Source organism: Manacus vitellinus, unplaced genomic scaffold, assembly GCF_001715985.3.
Source record: "Manacus vitellinus isolate BGI_N305 unplaced genomic scaffold, ASM171598v3 scaffold_43_pilon, whole genome shotgun sequence".
Classification (NCBI taxonomy): Eukaryota; Metazoa; Chordata; class Aves; order Passeriformes; family Pipridae; genus Manacus; species Manacus vitellinus.
This window is the reverse complement of record NW_021940560.1, coordinates 3,777,706-3,794,355: the sequence shown is the minus strand read 5'-3', so window position 1 is coordinate 3,794,355 and position 16,650 is coordinate 3,777,706. Positions and strand designations below refer to the sequence as shown.

General features: G+C 39.5%; 1 protein-coding gene across 3 annotated transcripts in view; it reads right to left on the bottom strand.

Moving 5' to 3' along the window:
- The window catches only part of GTDC1 (glycosyltransferase like domain containing 1), a 175,667-nt gene that overhangs the window by 150,938 nt on the left and 8,079 nt on the right, over positions 1-16,650 (bottom strand). For 2 of the 3 annotated variants that reach the window (XM_018078917.2, XM_018078918.2), the window contains one exon: positions 4,467-4,672. The gene's annotated coding sequence lies outside the window, so the exon portion shown is untranslated. Of the gene's footprint in view, positions 1-4,466; positions 4,673-5,034; positions 5,225-16,650 lie in introns of those variants that run through there. The other variant, XM_018078919.2, reaches the window with a different exon arrangement.

Below are 16,650 nucleotides of genomic sequence, written 5' to 3'. Positions count from 1 at the left end.
ACATTATTAATTCATGAAAAATTAAAAGAAAGAAACAACACACAAAGAACAATAAAAAAAAAAAATCGCAAAACAAGGCAGAAAATTGGTATTTTAAGATTTACTTCTGCAAGAGCTATTCTGGTTACACCAGGGGCCTACCAAGCATGTTGGTTCAGTTGAACTGGCAGCACAATGGCAGGTTCCAGCCAGCACCCATCCAGCTGTTGTTTCCTACCAAACATCAGAGTAACTACCCGTTTTGTCTCGCTAAAACAAAAAAAAAAGAAAAAAAAAAGAGAAGATACTGTTGAAAGATATGCTGAAACAGTGATCTAATGAGATTACACACTGGAAATCACCTAAAAATAATTATTAGCTTTTTACCAGAATCCTGTGAAATTTCCAGTAGATAATATTCAAATTTCAGTTGTCAGGAAAAGCACCTATCAGCCTATGTATAAATAGATATGAGTACATACAATGCACCAACTCAAGGTCTACACTTGCCTTTTCTTCTGCAGGGGAGACATGCCAGAAGGGGTCCTAGCTTTAGTCTCTGCAGCACCTCCACAGCAGTAACCACATGATTCAAGACTGTCTGTACTCCTTCCTCACTGCTACTGTTTCAACACAGGATATTGTTTTGCTTTGCACCAAGACATATTCCTCAGACTTTAAAGTGCTACATTTCCATAATTTAGGAAAAAAAAAAAACAAACCACAAAAAACCCAAGCTTCTCATAGTAACACCCCACAGAGCAATGGAAGACTTCAGAAGTTTTTAGAATCCTAGAATGATCTGTGTTGGAAGGGACCCTAAAGATCATCTCATTCCATTCTTCCACTATCCCAGGTTGCTCCAAGCCCTGTCCAACCTGTCCTTGGACACTTCCAGGGATCCAGGGGCAGTCGCAGCTTCTCTGGGCAACCCCTGCCAGGGCCTCATCACCCTCACAGGGAAGAATTCCTTCCTTCCCTGGTTTTAAATTATCATTTGTAAGCCTCCAATGATTTTGAAAAATTCTTACATCAGCTAGGCTTCTATTAGGCTTTTACTTGTGAAAATTAGCCTTGTTAAAAATTAAATTAATTCAATTTAAAACAGAGTTGCATGTCCTTTGTGAAAACGACTGACCACACAAGACAAATGCACAAATTCAGAGGGAACTGGCTTCAAACAATAGAAGTCTCTGCTCACTGCAGGGGCAGTTGGACTAAATGGCCTTTAAAGGTCTCTTCCAATCCAAACCATTCTAGGACTCTATGAACAGAAATGGATCAGGTACAGTGAACAGATGCACCCCACAATCCAGCTCGTCATCAGCACTCTGCCACTTTTCCAGATGGGATGAGGACAAGCTGAGTGCTCAGGTGAAGTGGAAAAGGCTTGTGAAGGAGAGAGGTGGCTGGGAGAAGACCAGAGCAGAGGCTTTCATTCTTCTGGACCTGAGCAGCCAAGAACACAACTGTCACCTCCATAATTCTGCAACCTGCACACTGTGTTGCATTTTTATGAGCACCCTGGTGAGCAAATGAGCCAAAGGCTGAGACCAACCCTCTATTTTCTTTTACCCTTAACAACACTTGCGTACCAAAGCCTACATGTGGAACTCACTAATGTTTATGGGGCCACTTAACTGCCACTGAAGCGTGAAACTAGTTGCAGATGGACAGGTTGTGCTCACCTACCCAGGATATGCCTGGAATTAAGAGATACTGGAAGTTGGTCACCTCCAGGAGCAGCACTGGTGGTCTCCATCCAATCTTCACTCACCCTAATAAACACCTGTCTGCCCTCAGGCTTGTGCTTGCTTCATGTGTGTTCATGGTATTTCAGTGCCTCTCCCTCCCCTGTGCTCTACACCAGATGAAATTGTGCACAATTAAAAGTATTTTAGAAAAAACACCCAAGTAACTTGAAGCTACATTTTCAAAAGAAGAAGGTGGAAGTCTCATGGAGGTACAATGAGGTTTTGAGCACCTACACATTTAAATTCTTTCTGAAAACAGCAGTTCAAAGACTCTCAACAACTTCTGAAAACCTTAACATGTATAATGCCAATCGTAGATGGTTGGACATCAGGATGAATTTCCCACAGAAAGTGTGATCAAACATCAGAATGGGCTGCCCAGGAGGTGGTGGAGGCATCGTACCTGGAGGTGTTTAAGAAGAGACTGGATGTGGCACTCAGTGCTCTGGTCTGGGTGACAAGGTGATGGTCAGTCACAGGTTAGACTCGATGACCTCAGAGGTCTTTTCCAACCTGATTGATACTGTGATAGTTCCTTCTTCAAAACACAATACTTACAAGTTTACTGTAAAAAATACACGATATGTAATAATTGTGTGAAGCGGCATGACTCTTTTTCCTGCCATCACATCAACATCACTCACTTGGGGTTTGCATCAGACAAAAGACACTGTTCTTCCTACATGAGGCTGTTTGTCCCCAGTTCTGGACAGGGGATGTCCTACCTGTCCTCTCCCACCTGCTGACACATACCAGAAGACAACACTACTTTATGGTTATGTGAACGTTCATCTCTGCCCAATTCCTGAGGTAAAACCTCCCACTGAGAAAGCACCATGGTAGTTTTAACTACTGGGGAAAAAGGGAAGGGGCTGGAGTTTTTTGTTTACTCCTGTATCTCAAATTTAATTAAATTTGAAACGTGGCAGAAATTAGGATACAAACAAATAATTAAAACTTTAATCATAAATTAATTCACTACTCAAAAACATACAGTCCTTGGCATTGATTTCATGTAAGTAATTGAAAGTCTGTTATTTCCTGCAGTACCTACTACTCAACTAGGCTTTCCAAAAAAATCTACTTTTTCAACAACTTATTTCTTGTGGCTTTGCTATCTCACTGGCTGCCTCTGCAAATAATCAAATTAGGCAAATATTTCCTACATTACACTGAGAATGACATACCATTCATTGACTACACCCCACAGAATTTTAAAATACAAAAAAAGCTATTCTTCTACAACTTACTTACTCCCTAAAGACTCCTGACTACTCAACTGATAGTTTAATAATATTCCTATTTTATTAATATTATTGAAAAGACTGAATGAAGAATGATAGGAAAAAATCCTTCATCTTTACAATAAAAAGCAGCTGATAAAGAGCTTCTTAACAAGGCACCTTTTAGAATTTAAAAAAATCCCTGAAAAACCTAAATGCTTGGAGCAAAAATAGCTACTGTAAGGATGTAACACATCCCTGGAAGTGTTCAAGACCTGCCTGGATGCCACCCTGAGCAACCTGGCCTAGTGGAAGGTGTCCCTACCCATGGTGGGGGGGTTTGGAATGGGATGAGCTTCAAGGTCCTTTCCAACCCAAACCACTCCACGATTCTCTGATTCTAAGGAAACAGCAAGATGAGGGAGGAAAAGAGTATCACATACACAAATCAATTAGTACACCAGAAGAAATGGGTGTCAATATAAGCACCATAATCTAAGAAATATTTTGCTTCTCTGCTGTCTTGTACGAGCTTCCACCACAGCCCCTCCCTTGTTGCAGCCTGTAAGACTCTCTTTTCATTACTTCACCACATATCTATATTAATACCTTTAATTTGTTACTCTTCTATTAAATCCAGTACAGGTTGCCTGATGAATTCAGAAGTTACCAGAAAAGAAAGAGGAGAAGAGAAGGAATGGCACTGACACCCTGTGCCACACCTGCTTCTTTCCTTAAAGGGACGAGATTTAGATGAGTTTTACAGGCACAGAACCTGTTACAATTGAGCCTTTTCATCTTGAAAATTTTTGAGACTTTGTATTTAAATATTTAATAAAAAACATTTCATTAATAATATTTAACATTTAATTTGAAAATATTGAAAATTTATTGATTCTCAGCACGAGGAAAACTAATTTTCCCCACCAAGAATAATAAAATACAATCTCAATTCACTGTTGGCTACCACTACTTTGAACAATGGAATTCCACATTTTCGTTTTTTGGTGGGAGGAGGTAGAATAGTAAGTAAGAAACATATCTGAATGGCCAAATATTTTTGATCATCTCTTCCCTTTTTGCTGTAGGGCCCACCTTTCACTTGGGTCTGTCAGTCTGTGTCTCCTGTACAGCCACAGGAATTACAGGTACAGCACAATTGTTACCAGACATACTTCACTCCTGATTTTAACATTTCCCCCTCTGCTTCAACCATGTGAATCCAGGTTTTGATTAAAAAGGAGAAAAAGTGAAATTATCAAGCATGTTGCTAATCTTGCCTTGAAGGAGAGATTCCTTTGATTCCCAAAACCTGTAACCTTGCCACACTTACCATACACTGGGAGCACAAACTGAACTGTGTGCCATTATCTCAGGGCAAGCACAATAAAAAATCATTAGTAGACACCTACTAACATTAAGAACTCCAAATCCACTGGACCCATCAAGAACTATACCCTCTCTCTTTTTCTTTTAAGAAACACATCATATTTATCAGAAGTAATATTACCTGCATCCAAAACTGGGAGCAGTAAAACACCAGGCGGTGCTGCTTCAGAGCTCTTCATCAAATCACTCTGGGAATCTTGGCTACAGATCCCAGCGGTAAGCAGGACTTTTTCCAACCCATTCTATCTGCTTCAGTCCAATGGACAGATGGCAAAGTGCAATTTCCCCAGTTGCAGTAGCGTTCTTCAATCTGAGTAGAGTTGAGGGCTGAAAAGAAAGGAGAATTTGAGTTCAGCTGATCTAACTTTCCAGGTGTCTTAGCCTAAGAAGGGTCTCAGAGAAGTCCAGAGAGGTTGTGGAGTTCCCATCCCTGGAAGTGTTCAAGACCAGCCCTGGACAGGGCTTGGAGCAAGTTGGTCTAGTGAAGGGTGTCCCTGCCCATGTTCAGGGCACTGGAACTAGATCATCTTGAAGGTCCTTCCAACCCAAACCATTCTGAGGTTCTGTGAAGAAGCTTCATCAAATAACTACTCAATACTACATCACACAAATATTTATCCCAAAGTATCTCCACAGATGGAGACTCCACAGCCTCTTAGGGCAACTTGTTCCAATGTCTGATCACTCACAGTAAAAAACTTTCCATGTTTTAATGGAATTGCCTCTATTTCAGCTTGTGCCCCTGAGCCCACTCATCTCAAGGCTAAACTGTCCCTCTCCTTGTGGCATCCCTGTATCCTCACACTGGAGTTTCCCATCCTGTTTTCTGTACCAGCTACAGTTTTCCTGTACTTTCGTGACTGAACTATGTGACTGATTGGAAATATTTCTCCAGTATTCTTTGCATCATCTGAAAAATAAAGGAGCAAAAATTAAATCACCAATGAAACTGCTGGTTAAGTGTATCTGGGCCATGAACACATTGGAGACCCACTAAATGTGGGTCTTTCCAATCCCATTAGAAGTTACACTTTAAAGCAACAGGGCATTTCTAATATTTTCTGTATCTCAGTCACATAGAATCTGAGGTTTTATATCAAAATATTTTCTTGCAAAGATTTAATGCTTTAAAAGAAATTAGTTTAATATAGCAGTGTGGGCCAGACACACAATCCTATTAAAAAAAAAAAACACATCAGCTTTGTCTCACAAATCCTTCTATCACAAAACCCCATAGTGACTAACGTTAATTATTTAATTTTTTTTTTTAGCTTTTAAGCCTTCACTGATGGAAGTCCAAGTTAACCTTTAGTTTACTTTGTCCTGGGCTAAATCCACTGTGACATCCCTTTTGCCCTTTTAAATACAGCAACTTTTTGGAAGTCTTCCAGTACTTTGAAATAAACACATTTACAAGATATGTAACAATTAACATGAGTGGTTCTAGAGGCTCCTGAGACAGCTCTGAAGTCCCTATGATGTGATGTCCAGATATGTTTATATAATTTTTTTTTATTTAATAGTTAATTTCAGAAATCACTCCTTTACCATCTTTAGCAAAGTGGGTGTGAACTTTCTACTCCAAACAAAAAATGATATGGGAAAGGAGAAAACATTAAAGTATGAAAAAGAGCAAAACTACATTAAAAAGGAAAAAAAATACATTAAAACAGTAAAAGTTTATGCTTAAGGATGTCTGAAGAGTAAGCTGACTTGGAGACACACTAAAACTGACCATTTCACCCTGTAGCTGGTTGTGCTGGAGCCAGAGGAACGACTGCATTAGACATAAAGATCAGAAGATTGTGATGTTTATACACCTAAAAGTTGGTATCTGCCCACTTCTCAATCGCAAGTCAGACAACATGTTTCCACTTATTTCTCAAAATGACAAGGTTTAATACTTTTTTGCTTCAGTCTTCACAGAAGAACTTGAGATTCTCAACAGCAATTAAATTGTCAGAGAGTTTCCAGTCAAAGCTTCCAAAGAGATAAGGCAGGAAGAGGATGAGAGGGTATTTCTCAAAAGAAATTCAAACTGGCAAAGTCTGAGGTCCTTACTGAATACCAAAAGAACTGGTTGAAATAGCTCTTCAGTCACCTGCAATTACCTTCAAAAGCTTGTGAAAGTCAGAAAAGCTCCCAAAGATATGAAATGCCAGCAAAAAAACTTACCCAAAAGAGAAGAAAATGAGAATTACAGACAATTAAACCTTACTTCCATATCCACAGGGTACCAAAGAAAGAGATTAAACCACCTATATGTGCACACCTAGAGAACTGGCCAAGCAAGATTTCTCAGGGGAAAAAACAAAAATCACATCAAACTAATCTTAATTTTCCTCTTCGACCAGAAATGCATCTTGACTTCAGTCAGGTTTTCTCACAGTACATTTTAGAAAATAAAATAAGAGACAATACAGTCTAGGTTATATCACTAAGAATCAGTAACATACAGGGTGTAAAGCTGCATGGTGGAAGTAAGTCCAGTGGTTTTTTATGAGAATGGCAGAACATGGGAAACAGGCAGGAATGTGTCCTCACTCCAGTGCGATTCAGTATTTTCACTTAAAATACATCAGCAAGTAACACTGAGCTCTGGGAGGCATTGCAAGTGAATACTGGAATTTTAATGTATCTTCAACTGGATTGAGAGCTTGAACCCTAAGAAAGAAGTAGTTTAGCAACTAAATTACAAATTACATTTTTTACTGTATTTTTTTAATGCATAATTAAGGCAGGAATGATCCAAATACATTTCATTCTTCCTGAAAACCAGAGATGAAAAATTCTCAGGATTCCTTACAGATCAATTTATATATTTATTATATTATTACAGTTATAGTATGGATCTACACTGAAACAACGGGAATGGAATGGAGAAAAATGGATGAAAAGATGCTTCTACACCAGTGAAGCAGCACAGAGGTCCCAGCACTGCAGAGGCACAGACGACCCATCCTCACAGATCTCCTGCTGATCTTGGCCTGTTCTGTCCCCCAGACTGTTCTTAAAGTGCTGAACCTCCATGTGAAAGAACAGAAATCAGAAGTAATTCTGAGCAGAATCCATGTAACAGCCCTAATTCTCCACACAGCCTGTTGTGCAAAAAGACACTGCTCAGCCCAGAGTCTCTAAAACACAAGGATTTCAAAAAATTACCAGGGAAGTAGTCAAATAGCACTTTTTTCTAATAGCTACACATACTGTGGCTCTTCCATCAGCCAGCTGGTAGGAACATTAAACCCCCAAACTTTTTTCGTTTTTACAACACGTAAAAAGTTTTATTTTTAATATATATCGTAATTTGAAGAAGTACAACTAAACAGAGCACTACTGTAATTTTCTAATTATATTTTTCACAAGTTTTTAATGTCATAATTTAAATTATGAACTCTTTATTTCAAGATGATTAATTAGAATATGTTCCATTTGGGGAACAAGAGTTCAATATCCTACTATCAATTAAACAAAATGCACTCCTTTAGCTTAAGATTAAAAACCAAAATGCAGCCAAAAAGTTTCTTCCTCATATCTGTCAGATCACAAAAGCATCCAATACAGCAGGATAAGGTTGCCAGAAAACCCCAAGACTTTCAAAAATGTATTATTTAGTATAGTGGCTTAACAATGAAGCTGTACCAGAAATGACACCCAGGCTTAGGACAGTAAGCCTTTTTGCCAATGAATTTCTTGTAAAGTCAACAACTATAATTTATTCTGATCCTTTGTGTCATCGTATTAGTAGTTATTTTTCAGCAATCCCAGAGCAGCAACAAATAATGCCATAGAAGAGGACTGATATAATTACAGGCTGAAAAAGATAGGCCAGCACCCTTACACTCAAAACTACCCTCTGTGGCTCCTTCATACCCCATATGTTGCTAATAAAACTGTTTGAATCATACCTATGAGACAGTTTTACTGATATTGTATCAGGTCCCTGGGTTCTTTGTATGAGATACGATGTCACCAGCACTATAACTATGCAAATTTTGTGATACAGGATCCCACTGGACACGGTATTACATACGTAATTCGCAGTATGAAACTGTGCATTAACAATAATTCTAGTGTTATATAAATGAAACCGCTATGTTTATTGAAAAGCTTGCCACACTACAACGAAATCAAATTTAAAAAGCAATAAAGAGCGACTGATGTGCTCATAGCAAAGATGGCAACATTGCTGTTTTTCCCCAAACAATGTAAATTTTCTTTGTGTTCACGTGCAGTACTTTATAGAAACTTTTAGCACTGGCACTAGACAAATGTAACCCCCACCAACAACATTAATTAATGACTTAAAATAGGAACCTACAGAGTCCCACTTCTAGAAACAACCATGTGATGTTCAGCAAGAACCACTGTATTCACATACAGTGAATTCTCAGCTTCTACTACTAACCATAGTATTATAAAGGCTAGGAAATGCAGCATTAAAAGCCCAACAGCTTGGGCATATCAACACACAACGTGCTGAAGCACCTCAGAAACATCATCTTCTGGTCAGAAAACACCAGCGCTCCAATTCTGCATCCAACCTCAGACCTCTGCGTGACCTCAGGCAAACGAGGCTTCATCCCAGCTGGTATCACATGCATCAAGGTCCCTCATCTCTTCCTGCATAACAACGGGGTCAGTGCTTTATAAACATCCCAAATACCTGCAAAAAGGCACATCAGAGATCTTAAAAATAAGCGTTGCAAGGAGAGACAGAAAGGTGCAATCCGAAGCCTGACAGCGCAATACACATTCCCCTCTTCCATGTTTCCAGTGATTTCTTCCCTCCACTACTGGTTTGCTGCAGGTGGGGCATGCTGGAGCTTGTGAGTATTTTTAAAAGAAATCAGAAAAAAGGTACCAGACTGGCATTGTAAAGTAAGTCTGGTAAAGAGCCAGACTAAGGAGATAAAAGGACACGATTTCGCCAAGGTGCCGTGAGAATTAATAAACCAGATAATTTTATAAAGTAAATTGTACAGTAAATTTGTGTAGTAAATTGTCTAATACATATGGGAAAAACCACAGCTCAGTATTCCCTGGTAATATTTTTAATGCCTTCCACTACAGCTAGAAAACATAAATGACACACAGCACAAGCAGCTAAGGAGTCTCACACTGAGAAGCACCGGCTTTAAGTAACTGATGCAAGAAAAACAGAGTTGTAACCAAGCACTCTAAGGAAGATAAAGAACTGACTGATTCCTGTGACTTGTGTGCTTCCACTACAGGGGTAGCTTAAGCAGTAACTTCTCCTACAGTTTTCCTTGACACCACTCTCTGTGCAATACAAAAGCCATAACAGTTTTATTCTGTTTAAAAATCAATAAATTGCAGCTTAGGTGACATCTGACAAGGCAGAAAGCTCATGCTCCACTCCATGAACATTCTGCCCTCTGGTATTGCTGCTATGTTTCATCATCATACAGTCTGGAGAGAATTATATACCTATTTTCAAAGTTTGTAAAAAAATCCCCCTCCTCCCCAAATATGGCCCAAAGCTGTTATGAAGCAACTTATTTTTAGAAAAAGCACTTATGCAGATACTTAATTTTAATTAATAGTCTCAGTGACTTCAACATTTGCACAGTGAGACAACTCCACGCTTCAATTAAAGCTTGCACAGAAATGCTGTGCTGATTCATGGCCAAAAGCATGACAGGAACATCATTATATAAAATGCTCTTAAAATTTAAAGAAAAAAAAAAAACAGCAACCTTGCCCTCAAACAGAGCATTAGAAACACTCTAAAACCCACAGCTTGAGCAGAACTTACAGGTTGCTGAATATCAGAGTGCTAGGGGGAAGATACAGTCAATGAAATAGTTTCAGGTTGGGCAAAAGAATTTTGGGGAAATATCTTAACTAAGTGAAAGCAATAAAAGCCCCAGGTCTCCATCCTTGGCATCCACCATCTGCCAAGGCTGGATTTTCAGAAGTGGAGAATTCTTAACCAGAAAAGTGGAGGCAGCTGCACCTTTACTTCTGATGTCTTGCTCTCTTTTTCCATTGTTCACATCGCAGATAAATGGATTTCTTTCAATAAACTATTAATTACACCCAGGTCAGTTCCCCCAGAGATTATTGGGGACATTTTCAGCAGACAGTCACTTCCAGGGAACAGTCACTCTGAGTTGTAATTCTGTCTATCGTAATATACCTATAATAAATCTAATTTTGAAATTATCTGACACACAAGAAACACTACTTAAGTTTTCCTCACTATCTATGTAATATCATAAACTGTAAGCTTTAAATTTTAGGCAGAAACCTTAAAGGTAATTGGTAACAAATTTCTGTTAAAATACTCTGGTCTTATTTATAAGCAAAACTGTGGTTCTCTACTACCAACTCAGAATTTCAGAAGTTTAAGCATAAGAAAACCTTCATTCCAGGACAGGCAAGCAATACTTAAAAAGTAATCCCACGATGCTTTTATTAGGGTATCAAGAGGCACAAGGCATCAGCTACCAATAGCCTTATGAAGGCTGATGGCAAAACTGAGATAAAGGTAAAAATTTTTTAGTAGCCACTAAGAGTTAAACTGTTTAAAGAAAAGCCAAGTATGAGAAGTGGCTTCCCAAACACCCTGCTTCTTTTGTCCTTCATTCCAAGTAACCATCTGGTGCTGTGCCATGAATCTGGCTGCTAGACAATGGGGCAGGCAGAAGTCACAGGAGTTTGCTGCTAGCTGGGGTGTCCACCTCCTTGGGATGCTCCTTTGGGTGTGAGCATCCACCACCCAGCCCCAGAATCACCCCCTCCCCACAACAGATGCTTCAGGAAACCACTGAGCTAAAGACACTTCAACTTGCAGAACCTCCATCAAACGAGGCTTCTCATCACAAAGCTGTGCTACACCACCAACAGTGAAGAGAGACCAAGTTGCCTCTTCTCTGCCTCTGTTACCACAACAGCCCAGCCCAGCCCAGGAGACAGACAACCCAAGCAATAAAACAGATACACAAGCACAGGTAGAAAATTAACACCTCAGCAGTTTCCTCCCAGGATATCCACTTCACTCCTGCTGAGTGCCAGCCCTGCCAGCCTGCCCTGACTCACAAGGGAGCAGAGATAAAACCAAGCCCAGCCAGACCTGCCTTGGCCCTGCACAGCACCTGCTTGTGCGTTTCCCCCAGCCTTTCACACCTAATTTACAGAGTGGATTATCCACCCTGATCTCACCTGACCAGTGACTGGAATTAGAATCAGTTCATTGATTAGCACTTAAGTGAGATGCAGAAAGAAAACAGAACACACTGCAAGACTTTCTGAAAATGCATTATTTTTTATTCCAACTCCATTAAGCAGTCCAGTACTTCTGAAGGATTAATGAAAAAACCATCAAGAAATAATCCAGAAGAGGAATGCTGATTCTCAGGGAACATGCCAACACATGATGAAGAGCAGACACCTCTCTAACAGTGAAGAGTAAAGCCAGGATGTTCGAAGAACTTCAGGGACATGTGACCTTGCCCACTTGATCCAGTCACTGAGTTTATTTGATTTTTATGAAACAGCATTTTGATAGTTCCTCCTTGAATATCAGATTCACTCTAATACTCACCAATTTACAACACAGTCATTATTCTCACAAAACTCACAACACATTTTTTCCACGCCCAGTTTTAGTAAAGACCAGAAAAGTCTGCCTAAACATGCAGAACAGAAAACATTACCTTAAAATTAATACCAAAAAGCAATCAATGAGTGTATGTATAATAAGGATTATTTCCACAAACTTTGCGAACCACAATGTTTCATTTACAGCTGTTATTTTATAAGCAGGAACTGAAGGCAAGCCCAGGAAGAGTAGAAGTAAATAAGTTTCTGAACAAACAACTTACAGAGATGCTTTTTAACAGGACCAGACAAAACATTCCTTAAAGTTGCATTTACAAGCCAAAGCTGACCTGAGGCACCACACTGAGTATGTAAGAGAGAACCTACATGGATACTGACCTTAATAAAACTAGAGGGGCAAATTTTGCACAGGGAAGACATGTTCTTGAACAAATGTTTTCCAATGTATTAGGCACACAGAAGCTTTTTTCTGCATCAAGAACCACACGTCACGTTCCCTAAACTGCTTCTTTTCTTGACCAAACACGCTGTGGACAACCTACAGAGGATGCCCCTCGGTGTTCCTCTTTGAGGTTCCAATCTGCAGTTTCCACTAACAATGAAAATAAGTGGATTTTTTCCCCCCTCAAAAATCAGTCAAATTTAAGATGGCCTTTTCTAAGCTCATGTGCAAAAAAATACCCTAAGTGATTAGAGACTGTCAACACCAAGAGAAGTTCTGATGGAGATTTTTATTGACTTTAAATCAAGCACAGACCCAAAACCACAGTAATGCAAAAGTAGGGAGAGCTGAGGATGACAAGCAGCATGAATTGCTGTGTAAGATGCATGAGGATCCAAGAACACAACTAGTGACTGGTCTTGGTCTAACTTAAAACACAAATTCCACACTAATTCCACACTTACCAGGCCTTCCTAGATCTACTTATGTGTAAAACCCAATAAAACTACATGAGAGATATTGAACTGTGTATACCAACATCAGTTTCAGGTGAGGAACTTTACTCAAGACCCCAGCACACCTCACAACAGAGGTCATTAAGGTAGAGCTGCTCTCCAGCCAGACATCAGCCTAACACAGGACTGTACACTTGTATCACACCAGAGTGCATACATTCTCTACACATACTCTTCCATCATCTTTTCACCCACTCAGGAGGTACAACAGGTAAAGGGAGGAGAGCTGGCCCACAAAAATTCATGATGTTTCCAACCTTTTCCCAATCCTTCACATGTTCTGCAGCTGCTCTACTAAACCCTTGGCCAGACCTCAGGTTGTTCTGCTTCTCTAGATCCACTCCTATGGAGCCAGGCTGGGAGAGCTGGCTGGGAGTTCAGCCAGAAGAGAAGGCTCCAGGGAGATCTCAGAGCGCCTTCCAGTGCCTAAAGGGGCTCCAAGAGAGCTGGAGAGCAACTGTGGACAAAGGCCTGGAATGACATGACAAGGGGGAAAATTGGCTTCCCACTGCCAGAGGGCAGGGTTCGATTAGCTATCAGGAAGACATTCCTGACTGCTGGGCTGTGAGGTCCTGGCACAGGTTGCCCAGAGAAGCTGTGGCTGCCCCATCCCTGGAAGTGTCCAAGGCCAGGTTGGAACAGGGTTTGAAGCAACCTGGTCTAGTGGAAGGTGTCCCTGCCCATGACAAATGACTGGAACAAGATGAGCTCTACAGGCCCTTCCAATCCAAACTACTCTGTGACCTTTCAGTTCTGAAGAGTGACCCCCCGCCATGTCACCAAAAATATCTCTTCAATGGATCATAAAATTAATTTAAACGCTTAAAGACAACATCTCAATCTCTTATTTGGATACTATAGAACATTCTTGAAGCTTTCTTTGCAGAAGTTTTGTTAGCAGAAGCAATAAGCCCTAACAGCACTGAACTTTTAAAACAACTCTCAACCGCCTGAAGTCCCAGACCCACATCCCAAGACCCAAACTGTAAATCACCTTCCTGATCATAATGAACCAAATGTTTAATAAGACTGGACACATTTAATTCTTTGTACTCCATAGATTAAAGAACAATTAAGAGGTTGGAAGCAGAAAACTGGCTTAAGCTGAAGTTACTCAATTGTGTGGACAGAATTCTTTTGTATGCAGGACAGCATTTACATATCTAACATAAAATATTTTAAATAGCTTTATATTTACTTAAAAATAGCATTTTAAATAGATTCTTATTACAGTAAAAAATTTGCTTTACATCTGAGTAACTAGATCACCAGATGTAAAAAACCCCACATGTCCCATGCAGAACATGCAAGCTTTTGCCCATTCCTCTCTCTGCCTCAAACTCTGAGTTGTAGAGCTTTAGACCATCATAATCAATTAAATAAAATTCAGAATATAATGTTCTAATACTGTCTTAAAATTAAATACAATACTGGCCAACGCTTACCAGGTTACACACACTGAGCAGTTCAAGTAATAATCACAACGAATGTGTAATTTATGGCCATTCACCTTGATTTACATGAACTATCATATATAAGTCTCACACATTCATTTTAAGTCATTGGGAAGGATCTCATTTTTCCTGATCTGAATCAATGTTCAGTCTGAACTTAGGCACTTCATATTTTTTTGCATTAAACAGAATCGTTCTTTGCACATAGGGGAGGATGCCTGGGGCTGCACAGTCCTTTGTAATCTCAGCAACTGGCCCTATCATTCCCTGTGATAGTTATGCTGAAAAAAATAAGATCAACCAAATTTCCAACTGCCCTTCCAACTGCGGGAGAAACAGATCAGCCCATTCTTTACTTCTGAAGAAAAGGCCCTGCAAAGGTCAGCCTTTCACATGAAATACAGATCATTAACACTGAATACACAACTACTTCGATGCTCACTTTTTTGTTTGTATAACTGGAATTCCATTGTACCTATTTCAGGATGTTCTATATTTTATATATATATACAGATATATAGATATATATATATACATACATATATGTGCATATGTATACACACACCCCCCACTAGCTTGTTTCCAAAACTGATATATAATGGAAGGGTTGCTTATTGAATCAGAAAGAAGCCACCCAAAGTTAAGTCATTTCTCTCAAAGTATTGTGCTGATGAGACAAACTATAATTTATCAAATAAGCTTCACAGTAGCCTGCCCTGACTGCAAAAAGCACTAAACTACACAATATGGATTGGAAAAAGCAGGTGCAAAGTGTGCCAATTGCCTAACTGGGAAGTGTTACTTATTTTTACCACAAGCCACAGTTACTCTGTCCCATGGAGAGACAGCCTTCTCTTCAAGGCTGTTAAGTCTCTTCCAGAACATAAAATCTAGACCCAAAACTTGTACTGCAGCATCTAAGCTTATGTAGCTTCTAAAACAGTGTTTACTCTAGACCTGGGTCTATGCTGACCTAGGCAACAGCCTACCACATCACTTCAAACATACCTCACATACAGAAAAGGACTGATGTTCCATCAGTCCTCATTATAAACAGCAACACTGACAGATTAAAAAAAAACCCACAATACTTATGGGAAGGAGAAGAGGGGTGGGTTACAATCATCCTGAGTCAGACAAGTCACACTACACCACCTGATGTTACACTGCCAGGCACTGTAAAAGCAAGCCTGGCCCGGGCTTGGAAATTCCATAGTCTACAGAAAACACATGAAAATAAAATAATACCAAAAATAATAAAATTTAAAAAGAGCCCTCATGGGTTTAGCATAGAGCTTCCAAAAGTTATCAAAGTATAGCATTCTTATTTCAATTCCTGAGTGATCCAAAGATAATCAGTTTTTTGCCCCCCTCAATCAAAATCCATGCAAGTAACTCTCACCTAGCACAAGTTACATGCCAACACAAGTGACAGAAGGACTGTGTGTACAGGACATCTGATTTCCCCTAAGGGTGTCTAGGTGCCAATTAGCCTAAAATCATTTAGTTCCTGAGTCTCCAAAAAGACACAGTTATGTTAAATTATGAGAACCCCAGAAGCCAAACATCCACCTTGAAAAATGCTTTAGCCTTATTGGTTTGCAGACACTAACTGCAGAAACAGCACCCAAACAATTTTAATTTGTGGCCTTTTAACATAAATGGTAATTTCTTTGACTAGTTCTTTTATAGCCCATCCCATGTTCCTCCAAATACGAGCTGCCCAAAAATACTCTGCATGAAAAACTAAATGTTCCCAGTGACAACTCTGATCACGTCATTCCTTGCACATGAACACTGAAAGATGCAACAACAGCAAAAACCACTAGTTATTCTTATAACTTCAGACTAAATCCTAAATATAGTAAGTTTTCAAATTCTCTTTCCTAAAATTCAAATAATATGTTCATTGCTTTAACCAAAAGCTAGCAAAGTACAACTTGTATTGTGCTGCAGGCCATAAAGGGAACGTTCTTTATTTGAATCATGGTTGGATGAAGATGAAAAGTAGCTTTTGAAAATTTACAACAGTTCTGACACTACTGTGTGTTCCTCGTTACAAGTTATCCCCCTCTATTTATCAGACTGAGTCCAGACCTTTCACTACCTTCAAAAAGATAGTTTTTATCAATTCTTCACGTCTTTATATCCAACCATAGGAAAACTGCATAGAATATGGGGAAAATCCCTGGTTGAGAAAAAAAACAGGGGTAAGAGAAAGACCACAGCAGCTGCTTCAGTCAGGCAGGAGAGCCTGTGGTTGAAAAGTAACATTTAGTAATTACTGGTAATGCACTCAGGTGACCT